Here is an 18,238-nt window from a genome sequence, read left to right as displayed (position 1 = left end):
AAACTTTAATAATTGCTCGTTCAATGCCTTATTATAAGTGTGTTACCCTCATATGTTATATTTTATATCTTTGGGTTAAATCTGTTCACCCAATATGATCATATTTTATCTCATGGTAACCATTACACTTTCATGAAAAAGTCAATTACTAACAAATAGTAATTAAATCACTTGTCCTAGATAAATTACCCATCGCCATATTGTTTTTCCATCTATGTAACCTCCCTAACCCAGCCTAAACGTTATGGCTAGATTTAGAAAGCTACATTAGCCATCGAAATGGCTAAGTTAACTTACGATACTTTTAAAGACCTTAAATTGACTCATTTTAGAGAGAAAGGAAAATAAATGCAGTTGTACTTTGAGTTGGTTTAAAAAGATCCATTTATTAGGTCATTCATACTTTAGATTCATTTTATTGTTGTCAATGTTGTTTGTTGCTCTTCTTTGTAAGAATTCGATGCTAACTAATGAAGTAGAAAAAATCACTATTCGTGTCATTTTGGAAACCTAGTTGCCTTATCGGTTTGTTTGTTTTTCCAAAAATAGTTTCTTTGCAATGCAATGGAAATTGGATATTAATGTCAATCATACTTAAGCCAGATATCATGCCTTTACCGGTTATTATGTTTAAGTAATCCATGACTACAAAAATCCCTAAATGAAAAGTTACCAAGCCACAAACCAAAAATAATTAAAATTACAAACCAAAACCAATAGACTTATTAATAATAATTAATTAAAAATAGTTCGATGCCCGAGATAATACTCTGTATGCTGGGTCCGGTCCTAGTTTCGAGGTTTGCCTGAAAAGTTAAACATTATGGGGAAGTGAGCTTATGAACGCTCAGTGTGAGTCAAACAATTATTTAAACCAACATACATTCAGCTACGGTAACGCAGAGAATCATTAATACAATATCTATAATAAACGCGACATTTCATCAAGCAATGCATATAAGTGTTAACAGAAAAACACAGAGCTAACATTGCAAATTCATGTCGATACATAACAATTATTATACGGTACCAAACGGCGTATGATCATGGGGTGATGCAAATGGTGCAAAGCAAAGGTTCCTACCCAACCATCTGCTACACACCACGAGTTTCCCAGAACACGTCTGCTGAACACTAAATAGTGCGAACTATAGCTCGATGTGGATAAACCACCAGTACAGTAGTGCAGATAAACTGCCAATATATGTAGACAAACTGCCTATAATGCGATAAAATCGCCAATCTCCTTGGTACTCCCAGTGCAGTGCACTGACAACAATAGTGCGGACTTTAATTGCCGCTGGTACTCCACGGAACTCCTCCGTCAACCACAATAACCCACCCCATTCATATGCATTATGACATACAATCATTTAGCAAAATCATGCTTTCAGTTCAGTTTCAGTACAATGATATGTTTTTCGTGCTTACAGTAACATATTCAATTCAATGGCATGCCTACCATGCATATCAATAATCAGAGTTGATGTATGCCTTGCATACTTTTCATTTATTAATAACAATAATTCAATCATGCTTTCAATACATGTCCGATTTTAGTTTTGTAAACATTCAGTCAATCAAACCAACAATTTTATTGGTATGTAACATGTGATACAATCTTGTCAAACTTAGTATGCAATTCGAATAGTGACATTACATGTTGAACACTAATCATGCATCCCATAATCAATGAACATGATATAACATCATTTCAAAGAATGTCACAACCAGCATACAATAATCCATAACATTGGCAATCAAAGAGACACTCAAATACAACAATTACGCAAACAAACAATCTTGATAAGGGCTTAATCACTCAAACAATGATTTTTAATTCACGTAACTTGTTCAACGACCTTTAATTCACTTATTAAGCCATTAAGCCATGCTCGACCAGCAAGAATTTAGTATCAGTTTAAGAATTATATTAATATAACAACTATTTATAGAAAGTTAAGACCCACACCTTAAATCGCAAGTCCACAACACTAATCCGCAAAGTTCGTGCTTCCACACTTAAACCTTAAACATGCCTAAAACCAAATTATAACATTTAATGCTTTAAAATACTGTTAAAACAAGCCTTGAAACACCCCCTAATGGTTCGGCCAAATTAGTGTTACACCAACAAATTTTCAGATCCAATTTGGCAAGGTAAGTTACATTAATTTGATGCGAAACGAGGGCACAAACGGAATTCGACTTCACTACTGATCTGGCACGTTCAAATTAGTACCTAATATTGAAATAATACTTTAAAATCAGTAATCAATAACCAATTAAAGGCCTTAGAACATTCGACCAAACCAAAAAATTTAACGAAATGAATACAACACAATAACTCGCTTAAATCTGCACTTACGCTTCACGTTAACTAGATCTGAGATGTTGGTTGAATAAGATTGGATACACCCTTAATTAATAATGTTAAATGTTGTTTTAAAGAAATGAAAATTGAGGGAAACACTTCTGTAATGGGCAAAAAAAGAAGAGAAAAATAGCAGTCCACAAGTGGTACACAAAGGGGCAGCACACCACTACAAGTGGCAGCAAGAATCTGGTTGATTTGGAGCGGCACAAAAATAGGTTTTCGTAGAAAAGGGGATAGAGGCTAGAATCAGTAATAAAATGGCTGTAAAAATAGTAGCAAAAATCAACAAGCAAAAGAAAAAGAATTGAGAAGGAAATAGAAACAAACGAATACACCACGAGCGGAGAAGAGGGGGTGGCAATGGAGGTTTTAATGGCAACAAGGAGAGGCTTATTTAGGTGGCTCAAAGAAGGGTTTTAAGGCAAAAAAGGGGTTGATTTGGTGATTAAAAATACCAGCAATGAGGCTAGAAGAATGATAACAAAATAATAGATCAATGAGGAGATACAACGATGGTGAAAATTACTAAGCTAGGAATGACACAAGGAACGGCTAGGGTAGAGGAAGAAGTGAAAAAAGCTGAAAAAAATAAAAGAAATAACTTTTCTACTTAGGGTTTTCACTAGGTTGGACAGCACACTCAGGGAGTGGGAGCAAAAATAACATAATTTATTTATTTGCTCAATAAGGGATTCAAACTCGAATATCAAAGCCAATTACACTATCTCCTTATTTTCTCTTAACCATTAAGACAGTGGCTCATTCTTTAAATAATTTTATAAATTTTATTTTTGAAACAAGGCGTAACACATACTAAGGTTTGAAGTAAAATTTGCAAAATAACCAAAATGGTGCAAGGGAAGAGAATTGAACCTGAGTTTCAAGGATAGCTTCATTAACACTTAAAGCATGAACCAATAACTCATTTATTTTCCAAACGCACAAATATAGTCCTAAAACCAGGGCGTGACCACGCCCGATTCACAATCTCAATTTTACTAACTCGATTTTTGGGATGTGACAATCTATTATGTAATGTCAATAAGAAGATAGCATTAACCTTTTATTGAGCTATGAATTCAACTATTGTAAATTAAGTTATGTTATGTAGAAGTCATATACCTAAGTACTAACTTTTGGATTTTTAGTTATTTGAACTCAAGCTTTTAATACATCATACTATACGAGTCATACACATATAGTCAATCATTTATTTAGAATTGAGGTAAATCACACTATGAATGTCACAAGTGAATTAATCCATATATGGATCTAAAATGAAGTTGATTTGGGTCCTACCTTATTTATTGTCAATCCAAACAATCACATTTATATATCTATCTTATGGGAGTCAACCATTCTGATACCCAAGACAAGATATCCCCCATTTGGACTTGATAGACGGCATAATAGTCCTTTAACCAATTTGCTCAATTTGGATTCATCACACATTTAGCTTATCTACTAATACAAGTTGTCTTCTCACATTATAATCTATCCACATAATACAACTTAGTATTAGTTAAATATTTGGTAACCAGTGAACCAATATTTGCTTTATATTTTACTTTGTGTGCAAAAATCGTTAAGGATATTATGTAAGAGATATAAATGAGAACAATAAAATTTTTATTTAAACTCTTTTTTTTTTGAAAAATTACAAATACAAATGACGAATAAACTAATCTTAGAACACTAGATACTAACATTATATCCTTTATTTAGCCAAAAAAAAAAAGAAAGATATATAGAAAGTAACATCATTTAATTAAAATTTTATACAAACATATAAAATGACATTATTAAAATTCTCTATGTTAAATATCATTGAAAATGCTTATAAAATAATCATGGATTAATTAAATTATAAACAATAAATAATTACATTAATAATAATTTATTATATATATTAGTATTTTATTAATAAAATTATAATTTGATATATTTTTAATAATTTTATAAAAATAAAATAAATTAAAAAAAAGTTCTTGTATACAATTTTTAGTCTAACACACTTAATAGTCATTTTTTATTTTCTCTTAATCACAGCTACAATGGTGCCACACATATTTCACCAGACCTCACTAAGGACATTACATCACCAAACACCATGCCTCACTTGTGCACTATACCTCACTAGGACCATGGCCATGCTAAGCTCAACCATACCACCCTGACAAGATCATTGTCACTCGTCATTAACATATCCTGCTACTTCGTCACATTAAGTCACATAGTCAACTTAAGGAGAGGCCTACGCCATATGACAACCTCCAATCAAAAGAAGACACATGGCTTACAAATGACCCCTTGAATACCTCTCCAAATCCCATAAGGACACAGACACTGCTCTATCAACACACATTCCTCCCCCCAATCTCTTTCTCATTCTCCTCTCCATCCCCTATAATCTCACCTCTCTCAGCTCATCAGGTGAATAGTTGTGGTAGTTTCTGTCAACTATTACCCCTCAATAAGTTGCATTTGAATCCAAACATATATTTCACCATTATTTTTAACTTTAATGGTACATTATTCATTTATACTGATATAGTAATAATGTAATATACTGATTTCGGGCTAGTCGGAACTGTGGTTTCGGGACCACAAATCTGATGAGGATAAAAATTTATTTTATTATATTTTTATGGTCTAAAATTTCACGAAATGATTTTTTGAAAATTTCGTTCGAAAATTTCGACGTTTGGGCACTCAATTTAGTCAAAAGGACGAAATTGTAAAAAGTGAAAAAGTTGAGTTCTACATGTTAGAGGTGTCCAATTGTTATGAAATTTTAAATTGGAGGTCCTTAAATGGAATTAGACGATTGGTTAAATTATGGACAAAAATGGACATGAGATAAGTGAAATAGGATATTTTTAAGTGAAGGGTATTTTAGTCATTTAGTAATAAAAAAGAATTAAAAAGGGGAAAAGATGGCAAAATATGCTCATCTTCTTCATTTGGCCGAATTTAGCAAGGGGGAAGCCATAGTTAGGGTTTTCAAGCTTCCAAGCTCCATAGTAAGTGATCCCAAGCCTCGTTTTTAATGTTCTTTACGTTTTTTGTGTCCCGGTAACTTGATTTAGCTTATTCTAGCAATAATTTAACCTAGGGTTCATATTTGGAAAAATATCCAGAGGTGAAATGTGTTTATTTTGATGTTTTATGGTAGAATAAGAAGCTTGGAATTATGTTAAACAACTTTTGCTAAGCGATTTTAAGTGAAAACGAGTAAAATGACATAATCGGTAAAAATATCTAATGTTCATAAGTGTTAGAGTGGGAATTTGATGTTGTCATAGAAGGGAAAAATGTTCAGCATGTCATAAAACATAAGAATAAGGGATGAAGTTTAATTTTCGAGCTTTGGTGCAAAAGTTTAATTATGCAAAAGTTTAGGGGCAAAATCGTATTTTTTCTAAAGTTCAAGTAAAGAATTGTTTTGATGAATGTGAGTATTAAGTAAGACAAATTTGCTATTATAGATTAAGAAGAACGAAATCTGGAGTTAGACCGGGGAAAGAAAAAGGTTGAAGACTAAAGTGCTAGATTTAATCATATTTTGTACCGAGGTAAGTTTACGGTAAATAAATGCAATATTTTGATAATTATTATTAATGCTGTTGTTTTTCAGCAATTATGTATTTATTTCATGAAAATATCTAATGTTGACTTAAGTATGAGATGACAGAGAATCAGTGATAAAAGCCCCGTTGAAACATTGGGAATGTATCGGATACAAATGTCATGACATTAAGGGAATGAGATCCCATGTAAGACCATGTTTGGGACATGGCATTGGCATCATTGAGATTATGAGAGGTCTCATGTAGGACCATGTCTGGGACATGGCATTGGCACCGAGATGAGAGGTCCCATGTAAGACCATGTCTGGGACATGGCGTTGGCACCGAGATGAGAGGTCCCCCGTAAGACCATGTCTGGGACATGGCGTGGGCACCGATATGAGAACTCCCATGTAAGATCATATCTGGGATATGGCATTGGCAGTACAGAAAATATTCCATGTAAGACTATGTTTGGGACATAGCTTTAGCATGTATTATCAGACAGGAGACCCGAGTATCCTTAGTATTCCAAGTGATTCAACGGGCTAGTAAATAGACCATGTTACATGAAAGTTTAGATAAAAGCATAATAATAAATTTAAGTGAGTTATAAGGATTGAGAATATCTCAGTTATCAGTTGAGAAAGAAATTTCAGCAAGGGAGGAGTAAGTTATAATCATGAGTTATTTAAGTAAGCAAGTAAGTAAACAAGTAAGTGAGTAAGTAAAGAAGCAAGTAAAGATTCTAATGTTTGATGAAATTTATGAGTATGATTATTTATGATAAATGTTGTTATTTATTTACTTGTAAACTTACTAAGTTTTATGCTTACTTTCTTTATTTTCCTTATTTTTATAGTATCGCCAAGTCAATTCGAGGATCACAAGGACGTCGGAGTTCGTCTCACACTATCTATAGACATCTTGGTATTATGTGATTTCGAAACTTATAAAGCTATGGCATGTATAGAGACTTAGTCATTTTGTGACAGCCCAAAGTTGACCCTAGTCGGGAAGTGGTTTCGGGACCGCTAAACCGAGTCACCAAAATGTTTGAATGTGATACTTATTGTCTAGAATATGTAATTATGAATGTGTGAAAATTTCAAGCTTCAATTTGGTTGATTTCATGTGAATTTAGTCAATAGGACTTATGTGAGAAAATTTTAAAATGTGATAGGTCAATGTGTGAGGACCTATTAGTGCATGTGGACAAAGGAGGGGACTTGCATGTCAAATTTCCTCCCCCTAATGAGTAGTGGCCGGCCATGACAAGGAATGATGGGCAAAACATGTCATGAAACATGTTTTGTTAATGGAAGAATAAAATAAGGAGTATGGGTAATAAAGAAATGGAAACAAAAGAAAAAAAATGTGTGGTTGCCCCCCCATTGCCGTGAGCTAAAGAGAAGAAAAGAGAAAAAATTTGTGTTCATCCTTTCTCACCTTCATTTAGCCTAAATTAGAAAGAAAAACAAAGAAAAAAATTTCTCATCCTTTGGTTCATCCTTGGCCAAAAATTTTAAGGAGGAAAGAAGAAGAAAGGTGAAGAGATTCGGCCATGCATGTAGCTAGGCTAAGGTATGTTTGATGATGTTCCATGAGATGCATGCATGTTTTAGTTGTTAGCTTGAGTTCTACTTAGCCCATGGTCTAAATCTTGCTATGTGATGGAAATGGCACTTGACCATGGATGCATCATTCTTGGTTGATGTTTGATGTTGTGGTGATGAGGCAAGAGGATGAGTTAAGATTCGGCCTAGGTGGAGGTTGTGTTAATGCCATTGCATGCAAAATATGAAGCTTGTTAATGATGCATGTGATGATGGCTTGATGATTCTTGAACCTCCTTTTTAGCATTTTTTGTGTGAGCACATATGTGCATTGGTTGCTAAATGGAGAAGAATCGGCTAGCAAGATGTGTGCTAAGGCCGAATGTAACTTTGCATGTTAATGAGCAATGCATGTGTTAAATTGATGAAAAGGGGGAGGATGCTTTACTAGTGTGTATATGTGTGTATTAAGTGTTGAAATCGACCCCAAAAATAGACATGCATATTCGGCCAAGGGGAAAGAAATTTAGCTAATATGTTGTGTTGATGCATGATTTTTGCATGTTTGAGACTTTAATGTCTAATGTATAAATATGGGCTAAGTGCCTTGTGTTCATCTTTTTGATGCCTAAATGATGAAATCAATTTATTTGTTTGATTAAGCTCAAGAGCAAAGGGGAAATAAATCCGATAAAGGGAAGGAAAAAGTGGTTGAATAGCTAGCGGAATCGTTCGACAACACCCGAGGTAAGTTCTTGAGTAAGAGAGCTTAAATTACGATGTGATTAAATCATGCTCTATGTGAGGCTATTGAGCCGAATGTGCAAGGATGATATGTGCCTTGTGTTTGAGTTTCGCAAATGAAAATGAAATATGAATGTACCATGAATTATTGTTAGATGTGCATGATTAATTGAATGCGGTCCGGGCTAAGTCCCGAAGGCTTTGTGCTAAGCGAATATATCCGGACTAAGATCCGAAGGCCTTTGTGCGAGATACTAAATCCGGGTTAAGTCCCGAAGGCATTCGTGCGAGTTATTAAATCCGGGTTAAGTCCCGAAGGCATTCGTGCGAGTTGTTAAATCCGGGTTACGTCCCGAAGGCATTGTGTGAGTTACTAAAACCGGGCTATGTCCCGAAGGCATTTGAACGAGGAGCTATATCCGGTTAAATCCCGAAGGTACGTGATTTGGTAATGAATGAGCTTGCTGTAAAATTCCAACGAATACTCGAAAAACATCCCAATATGGGGATATGTTACGTATGTGTTGAATTTAATCGAGCCCTTACAAATAAATGTTCGCTCAGTTGATAAACGAGATACCGGCCTTCGGCTAAGTTAGTCTATTGTGTATGTACATAAGGGTTGTTAATGTTGTGAAGCAACTTTGATATCGGTAAATTGCGTATTATGAAATATTCCATTTAGCCAAATGTGTGTTATTCTTTGTTTATGCTGGAATTCCTTGCTCAAACTTACTAAGCATAAATTGCTTACTCGTTACACTGCTCCTCTGTTTTATAGATTTTTGGTTCTCCAGCTATCGGACTCGGGATCTTGAAGTCGAAGTCGCCCACACTATCAAAGCCTCTTTTGGGTACTATTTTGGTTGAATCTTGACATGGCATGTATAGGACTACCCATTGTTGTTTTTCGAGTACTTTATGAAATGTATAAGTGTACAGCCATGCGAAAATGGCTTGTAGAAGTGGAGTATGGCATTAGACCATTCGTGTTTATGAATGTATAGATGGTTTCATGATGTAACTATAGTTGGAATGGAAGTGTTGAGCAAATGATCAGCCACTGGAATGGCTAAGTATGATCATATGTGGGCTTATGTATGACAAGGCCCTAGTTGGTCCATGAAACCCCAAATTAGGTAAGGTTTACTTTAAAAACAGAAGTTGATAGCAGCAGTGGTGTGGATTGGAAAAATCACAAGAATTCATAGGAGTGGAATTAAATAGTGAATAAATTATGTAATCGAACCTTGATGAATCTACTTTCATATGGAAGTAACGAAACAATCATAGGAACAGTACAGTAAGAGATATTCGGGTTCTTGTGGAACAGGGCCAGAACAGTTTCTGGATTCCCTGTTCCGCCTTTGGAAATTCACTATAAATTTACCAGAGATAGTTAGGGGTCATACCATATATGTATGGATTCCTCTCTGAGTCTAGTTTCTATAGAAACAAACGGCATCAGTATTGAAGCTCTGTGCAGAGAGATATCCAAGTCGTAATGGGAAAAGGTCAGTGTAGTCGACCCCTGTAACATGGGAGACTTTGACTAATAAACTGTACTAATTGGCCCGACCAAAAATTCTAGAAAAAAAATACATAGGTGGGGACATGAGTCTAGTTTCAGGGAAAAATCACAAAACTGATTTTTGAGTTGTGAAACTCAAGATATGATTTTTGAAGCTACTAGTACTCAGACTAGGCAGTGTCTGGAAAAATTTTTCAAAGTTTGTTAACATCTCGTGTCCGACTCCGGTGTCGGTCTCGGGTTCGGGGTGTTACATTTTATTGGTATCAGAGCTACGGTTTAGTCGATTCTAGGACTACCGTAATGTTTTGGGTCTAGCTATACATGCCATTTTATGTGATTACTTGATAGTGTGGTGATTTCTGACAATTGTAAATGTGTTTATTTATAGTAATGGATCCCGATCGTGACCGAGAGGTAGCTGATGATCTTGAGAGTGTAGCGCCTGCTCCCGCACAAGGGACAGTGCCGGCAAACTCTCAACCTAATGCTAGTAATCAGAATGATGAAGCTAGACAAGCATTCTATAGCGTGATGAATGATTGGTTTAACCAATACATTCGAACTAATATGGCTGTTCCACAACCTCCATTCCCGACAAATACTACCCCCGCACCTACAATACCACCGGTAACGGACCAAATAAGGTCAAATAAGCCCCCAGTTGACAGAATCCGAAAACATGGGGCTACTGAATTTAAGGCTATGGATAGCGATGATGCCGAGCAAGCTGAATTTTGGCTGGACAACACTATCCGGGTACTCGATGAGCTATCTTGTACACCCGATGAATGCCTAAAGTGTGCTATCTCCTTGCTACGTGATTCTGCCTACTATTGGTGGAGTACTCTGACTTCTATTGTGCCCCGAGAGCAAGTAACTTGGGAGTTTTTCCAAACTGAGTTTCGGAAAAAGTATATCAGTCAAAGATTTGTTGATCAAAAACGGAAGGAATTTCTTGAGCTTAAGCAAGGCTCCATGTCGGTTACTGATTACGAGCGAAAATTTGTTAGACTTAGCAAATACGCTCGGGAATGTGTTTCGTCCGAAGCTATTATGTGTAAACGCTTCGAGGATGGGCTGAATGAAGATATAAAAATGTTCGTTGGCGTTCTTGAAATACGAGAGTTCGTGGTACTTGTTGAACGAGCTTGTAAAGCCGAAGAGCTTAGAAAAGAAAAGCAAAGAGTTGATGAGGGAACTGGAGAGTTTCGTAAAAGATCCTCGGGAAGGTCTCTTCAACAGACATCGAAGAGATTTCGAGATGATGCGGGCCAGTTTAGAGGCACTTCGGGCCTTTTTGGACGAGATCGTGATCGACCCCCTGTGGGTACACGAGGCACTTCGGTCGCCAGTGTTGGGAATGAACGTCGAGACAGGACGAAATGCCGATATTGCGGTAAATGGCATTCGGGGAGTTGTAGATTTCCTGACCGCTCCTGTTACAAATGCGGATCAGTTGACCACTTCATTAAAGATTGCCCGAGGTTGTCGGGACAGAATGCAAGTCAGAGTGGGAGACCGGGTGCTACCACTGCTCGAGGTAGACCATCTGGAAATATGGGCAATACTAGTGGTGGTCAGAGAGGATCTAGAGATGATATAACCAGATCCGAAGCCCGTGCGCCTGCTAGAGCTTATGCTATACGTGCCCGCGAGGATGCTTCTTCGCCTGATGTTATTACCGGTACATTCACTCTCTTTGATACTAATGTAATTGCTTTGATTGACCCCGGTTCTACTCATTCTTACATATGTGAAACCTTAGCATCCAGTAAGACTTTACCTATTGAGTTTACTGAGTTCGTAATTCAGGTGTCAAATCCCTTGGGTCGTTACGTGCTTGTCGACAAAGTGTGTAAGAAATGTCCCCTGGAAATTCGAGGTTCCTGTTTTCCGGCGGACTTGATGCTTTTGCCGTTTGATGAATTTGATGTTATCCTTGGGTTGGATTGGTTGACCACGCATGATGCGATTGTGAATTGCAAGAGCAAGACTATTGATTTGAGCTGCGCAAATAACGAAGTAGTCCGAATTGAGTCTGCGGACTTGGAGGGGATGCCAGCTGTAATATCAGCAATGTTGGCACAGAAATATGTAAGAAAAGGGTGCGAAGCATACCTTGCGTATGTACTTGGTGACAAAGAATTAGAAAAGAAACCCGAATCTGTGCCGGTGGTTTGTGAATACCCGGATGTTTTTTCCGGAAGAATTACCGGGTTTACCACCTGTTCGGGAGGTAGAGTTTGGTATTGAGCTTGTACCAGGGACTACGCCGATTTCGATAGCTCCGTATCGTATGGCACCAACCGAGTTAAAGGAGTTGAAAGCTCAGTTGCAAGAACTGACGGATAGAGGTTTCGCTCGACCAAGTTTCTCACCTTGGGGTGCACCAGTATTGTTCGTGAAAAAGAAGGACGGAACCATGAGGTTGTGCATTGACTATCGTCAGCTGAATAAAGTGACGATAAAGAACAAATATCCGTTGCCGCGCATCGATGATTTGTTCGACCAACTGAAGGGAGCCTCAGTGTTCTCAAAAATAGATTTGAGATCGGGCTATTATCAGTTGCGAATCCGAGATTCAGATATTCCCAAAACTGCCTTCAGAACGAGATATGGTCACTACGAATTCTTAGTGATGCCGTTTGGGCTCACTAATGCCCCTGCAGTATTTATGGATTTGATGAATCGGATCTTTAGACCGTATTTGGATCGGTTCGTAGTGGTGTTCATTGATGACATTTTGGTCTATTCAAGAGACGAGACCGAACATGCTGAGCATCTGAGGCTAGTGCTGCAAATTTTGCGGGATAAGCAGTTATATGCTAAGTTCAGTAAGTGTGAGTTCTGGTTAAGAGAGGTTAGCTTCTTGGATCATGTGGTATCCGCGTCGGGTATTCGAGTTGACCCGAACAAAATTTCAGCCATACTTGACTGGAAACCTCCGAGAAATGTTACTGAAGTTCGGAGCTTTTTGGGGCTCGCCGGTTATTACCGACGATTTGTGAAAGGTTTCTCGATGATAGCCACACCAATGACGAAGCTACTTCAAAAGGATGTTAAGTTCGAGTGGACGGAGAAATGTCAGAAAAGTTTCGACCAACTGAAAACTCATTTGACTGAAGCTCCAATTTTGGTGCAACCCGAATCAGGTAAAGAGTTTGTCATCTATAGTGACGCATCCCTACTTGGGTTGGGTTGCGTATTGATGCAAGAAGGTCGAGTCGTGGCCTATGCGTCGAGACAATTGAAGCCACACGAGAGGAATTATCCGACCCATGATCTCGAACTAGCTGCCATCGTGTTTGCTTTAAAAATATGGCGACATTATCTGTTTGGTGAGAAGTGCCATGTATTTTCGGATCACAAAAGTCTCAAATATTTGATGACTCAACGAGACTTGAATCTGCGACAAAGACGTTGGCTTGAGTTGTTGAAAGATTACGAGCTTGTCATTGATTACCACCCGGGAAAGGCTAACGTGGTTGCGGACGCCTTAAGCCGGAAGTCATTGTTTGCTTTACGAGCGATGAACGTGCATTTGTCTGTTCTACCAGACAGTGTGTTAGTAGCTGAATTAAAAGCTAAACCATTATTGACTCACCAAATTCGTGAAGCTCAGAAAGTCGATGATGAATTGGTTGCAAAACGGGCTAAGTGTTTTCCGAACGAGGAATCGGAGTTTCAAATTGATGATGATGATTGTTTGAGGTTCAGAAATCGTTTGTGTGTTCCAAGGAATTCGGAACTCATTTCGATGATTCTGAACGAAGCCCATTGTAGCCGAATGTCAATTCACCCGGGGAGTACGAAAATGTACAACGATTTGAAACGTCAATTTTGGTGGCATGGTATGAAACGGGACATCTCCGACTTTGTTTCGAGATGTTTAATATGTCAACAAGTGAAAGCGGAACATCAAGTGCCTTCAGGATTACTCCAGCCGATCATGATACCCGAGTGGAAATGGGATCGAGTCACAATGGACTTTGTGTCCGGACTGCCCTTGTCAGCAAGTAAGAAGGATGCGATATGGGTTATTGTTGATAGACTGACTAAGTCGGCTCATTTCATCACCGTACGTACGGATTTTTCATTGGAGAAACTAGCTGAATTGTACGTTTATTAAATTGTGAGATTACACGGGGTACCTGTTTCTATCGTGTCGGATAGAGATCCGAGATTCACCTCACGATTTTGGAAGAAATTGCAAGAAGCTCTGGGTACCAAGCTGCATTTTAGCACTACTTTTCACCCCCAAACCGATGGTCAATCCGAGCGGATAATTCAGATACTTGAGGATATGTTGAGATGTTGCATCCTCGAGTTCAGTAGTTCATGGGAACGGTATTTACCTTTGATTGAATTCGCTTACAACAATAGTTTTCAATCAAGTATTAAGATGGCACCTTACGAGGCTTTGTACGGTCGTAAATGCCGTACACCATTGTTTTGGACCGAGCTCGGTGAAAGTAAAATTTTCGGAGTTGATTTGATTAAAGATGCTGAACAGAAAGTAAAGGTAATCCGTGAAAGTCTAAAGGTAGCCACGGATCGTCAGAAGTCATACGCAGATTTGAAACGAAAAGACATCGAGTATCAGGTGGGAGACAAAGTGTTCCTTAAGGTTTCACCTTGGAAAAAGATACTCAGGTTCGGCCGTAAGGGCAAGTTGAGCCCAAGATTCATTGGGCCGTACGAAATCTCCGAACGAGTTGGTCCGGTCGCGTATAGATTGATTTTGCCCCCGGAGCTTGGAAAGATTCATGACGTCTTTCATGTTTCGATGCTTCGACGCTATCGATCTGATCCATCGCACATAATTAGCCCATCAGAGGTTGAAATTCAAGTCGACATGAGCTATGAAGAAGAACCGATGCGTATCCTAGCTCGTGAAGTGAAGGAGTTGCGAAACAAAAGAGTTCCGCTAGTAAAGGTGTTATGGCTCAAACACGGGATCGAGGAAGCTACTTGGGAGACCGAGAGCTCGATGAAAGAATGATACCCAAACCTATTTACCGGTAAGATTTTCGGGGACGAAAATTTCTTAAGTGGGGGAGAGTTGTGACAGCCCAAAGTTGACCCTAGTCGGGAAGTGGTTTCGGGACTGCTAAACCGAGTCACCAAAATGTTTGAATGTGATACTTATTGTCTAGAATATGTAATTATGAATGTGTGAAAATTTCAAGCTTCAATTTGGTTGATTTCATGTGAATTTAGTCAATAGGACTTATGTGAGAAAATTTTAAAATGTGATAGGTCAATGTGTGAGGACCTATTAGTGCATGTGGACAAAGGGGGGACTTGCATGTCAAATTTCCCCCCCTAATGAGTAGTGGCCGGCCATGACAAGGAATGATGGGCAAAACATGTCATGAAACATGTTTTGTTAATGGAAGAATAAAATAAGGAGTATGGGTAATAAAGAAATGGAAACAAAAGAAAAAAAAAGTGTGGTTGCCCCCCCCCCATTGCCGTGAGCTAAAGAGAAGAAAAGAGAAAAAATTTGTGTTCATCCTTTCTCACCTTCATTTAGCCTAAATTAGAAAGAAAAACAAAGAAAAAAATTTCTCATCCTTTGGTTCATCCTTGGCCAAAAATTTTAAGGAGGAAAGAAGAAGAAAGGTGAAGAGATTCGGCCATGCATGTAGCTAGGCTAAGGTATGTTTGATGATGTTCCATGAGATGCATGCATGTTTTAGTTGTTAGCTTGAGTTCTACCTAGCCCATGGTCTAAATCTTGCTATGTGATGGAAATGGCACTTGACCATGGATGCATCATTCTTGGTTGATGTTTGATGTTGTGGTGATGAGGCAAGAGGATGAGTTAAGATTCGGCCTAGGTGGAGGTTGTGTTAATGCCATTGCATGCAAAATATGAAGCTTGTTAATGATGCATGTGATGATGGCTTGATGATTCTTGAACCTCCTTTTTAGCATTTTTTGTGTGAGCACATATGTGCATTGGTTGCTAAATGGAGAAGAATCGGCTAGCAAGATGTGTGCTAAGGCCGAATGTAACTTTGCATGTTAATGAGCAATGCATGTGTTAAATTGATGAAAAGGGGGAGGATGCTTTACTAGTGTGTATATGTGTGTATTAAGTGTTGAAATCGACCCCAAAAATAGACATGCATATTCGGCCAAGGGGAAAGAAATTTAGCTAATATGTTGTGTTGATGCATGATTTTTGCATGTTTGAGACTTTAATGTCTAATGTATAAATATGGGCTAAGTGCCTTGTGTTCATCTTTTTGATGCCTAAATGATGAAATCAATTTATTTGTTTGATTAAGCTCAAGAGCAAAGGGGAAATAAATCCGATAAAGGGAAGGAAAAAGTGGTTGAATAGCTAGCGGAATCGTTCGACAACACCCGAGGTAAGTTCTTGAGTAAGAGAGCTTAAATTACGATGTGATTAAATCATGCTCTATGTGAGGCTATTGAGCCGAATGTGCAAGGATGATATGTGCCTTGTGTTTGAGTTTCGCAAATGAAAATGAAATATGAATGTACCATGAATTATTGTTAGATGTGCATGATTAATTGAATGCTGTCCGGGCTAAGTCCCGAAGGCTTTGTGCTAAGCGAATATATCCGGACTAAGATCCGAAGGCCTTTGTGCGAGATACTAAATCCGGGTTAAGTCCCGAAGGCATTCGTGCGAGTTATTAAATCCGGGTTAAGTCCCGAAGGCATTCGTGCGAGTTGTTAAACCCGGGTTACGTCCCGAAGGCATTGTGTGAGTTACTAAAACCGGGCTATGTCCCGAAGGCATTTGAACGAGGAGCTATATCCGGTTAAATCCCGAAGGTACGTGATTTGGTAATGAATGAGCTTGCTGTAAAATTCCAGCGAATACTCGAAAAACATCCCAATATGGGGATATGTTACGTATGTGTTGAATTTAATCGAGCCCTTACAAATAAATGTTCGCTCAGTTGATAAACGAGCTACCGGCCTTCGGCTAAGTTAGTCTATTGTGTATGTACATAAGGGTTGTTAATGTTGTGAAGCAAGTTTGATATCGGTAAATTGCGTATTATGAAATATTCCATTTAGCCAAATGTGTGTTATTCTTTGTTTATGCTGGAATTCCTTGCTCAAACTTACTAAGCATAAATTGCTTACTCGTTACACTGCTCCTCTGTTTTATAGATTTTTGGTTCTCCAGCTATCGGACTCGGGATCTTGAAGTCGAAGTCGCCCACACTATCAAAGGCTCTTTTGGGTACTATTTTGGTTGAATCTTGACATGGCATGTATAGGACTACCCATTGTTGTTTTTTGAGTACTTTATGAAATGTATAAGTGTACAGCCATGCGAAAATGGCTTGTAGAAGTGGAGTATGGCATTAGACCATTCGTGTTTATGAATGTATAGATGGTTTCATGATGTAACTATAGTTGGAATGGAAGTGTTGAGCAAATGATCAGCCACTGGAATGGCTAAGTATGATCATATGTGGGCTTATGTATGACAAGGCCCTAGTTGGTCCATGAAACCCCAAATTAGGTAAGGTTTACTTTGAAACAGAAGCTGATAGCAGCAGTGGTGTGGATTGGAAAAATCACAAGAATTCATAGGAGTGGAATTAAATAGTGAATAAATTATGTAATCGAACCTTGATGAATCTACTTTCATATGGAAGTAACGAAACAATCATAGGAACAGTACAGTAAGAGATATTCGGGTTCTTGTGGAACAGGGCCAGAACAGTTTCTGGATTCCCTGTTCCGCCTTTGGAAATTCACTATAAATTGACCAGAGATAGTTAGGGGTCATACCATATATGTATGGATTCCTCTCTGAGTCTAGTTTCTATAGAAACAAACGACATCAGTATTGAAGCTCTGTGCAGAGAGATATCCAAGTCGTAATGGGAAAAGGTCAGTGTAGTCGACCCCTGTAACATGGGAGACTTTGACTAATAAACTGTACTAATTGGCCCGACCAAAATTCTAGAAAAAAATACATAGGTGGGGACATGAGTCTAGTTTCAGGGAAAAATCACAAAACTGATTTTTGAGTTGTGAAACTCAAGATATGATTTTTGAAGCGACTAGTACTCAGACTGGGCAGTGTCTGGAAAAATTTTTCAAAGTTTGTTAACATCTCGTGTCCGACTCCGGTGTCGGTCTCGGGTTCGGGGTGTTACACATTTTGAGTGTGTTTATATGATATGGCTAATGGTTAGCTATTGAAATGGCTAATTAAGAACATGTTTGGTGTTATGGATGCCTAAATGATAGTAAATACAAAGAAACTATAAAAGAGTAAAAATTTGCAATGGAACAGTTTTTGGATAGCAGAAGTGACGTGATTTTGAAAAATCACCAAGGATAGTAGAAATGTAATTAGAGGGTTAATGAGATATAGAATTAAAGCTTATCGAGTCTATTTTCACACCAAAGAAACGGTGTAGGAAAAGAAATTTTATATTAGGAGATATTTGAA

The 18,238-nt window shown here is 38.0% G+C and overlaps 1 long non-coding RNA gene across 2 annotated transcripts; it reads right to left on the bottom strand.

Moving 5' to 3' along the window:
• Positions 1-594: 594 nt before the first annotated feature.
• On the bottom strand, positions 595-3,030 carry LOC121214641 (uncharacterized). Of its 2 annotated transcripts, XR_005910228.1 has the most exons (3): positions 2,369-3,026; positions 1,973-2,242; positions 595-806 (listed from the first exon to the last, which is right to left on the bottom strand). It is a non-coding gene; the product is annotated as an uncharacterized lncRNA (long non-coding RNA). The 2 variants fall into 2 exon arrangements; XR_005910227.1 differs by having other exon boundaries at positions 595-2,242; positions 2,369-3,030.
• Between the last annotated feature and the right edge of the window lie 15,208 nt (positions 3,031-18,238).

This window comes from Gossypium hirsutum, chromosome D02 (genome assembly GCF_007990345.1).
Source record: "Gossypium hirsutum isolate 1008001.06 chromosome D02, Gossypium_hirsutum_v2.1, whole genome shotgun sequence".
NCBI lineage: Eukaryota > Viridiplantae > Streptophyta > Magnoliopsida > Malvales > Malvaceae > Gossypium > Gossypium hirsutum.
This window is presented reverse-complemented; position numbering and strand designations above follow the sequence as displayed.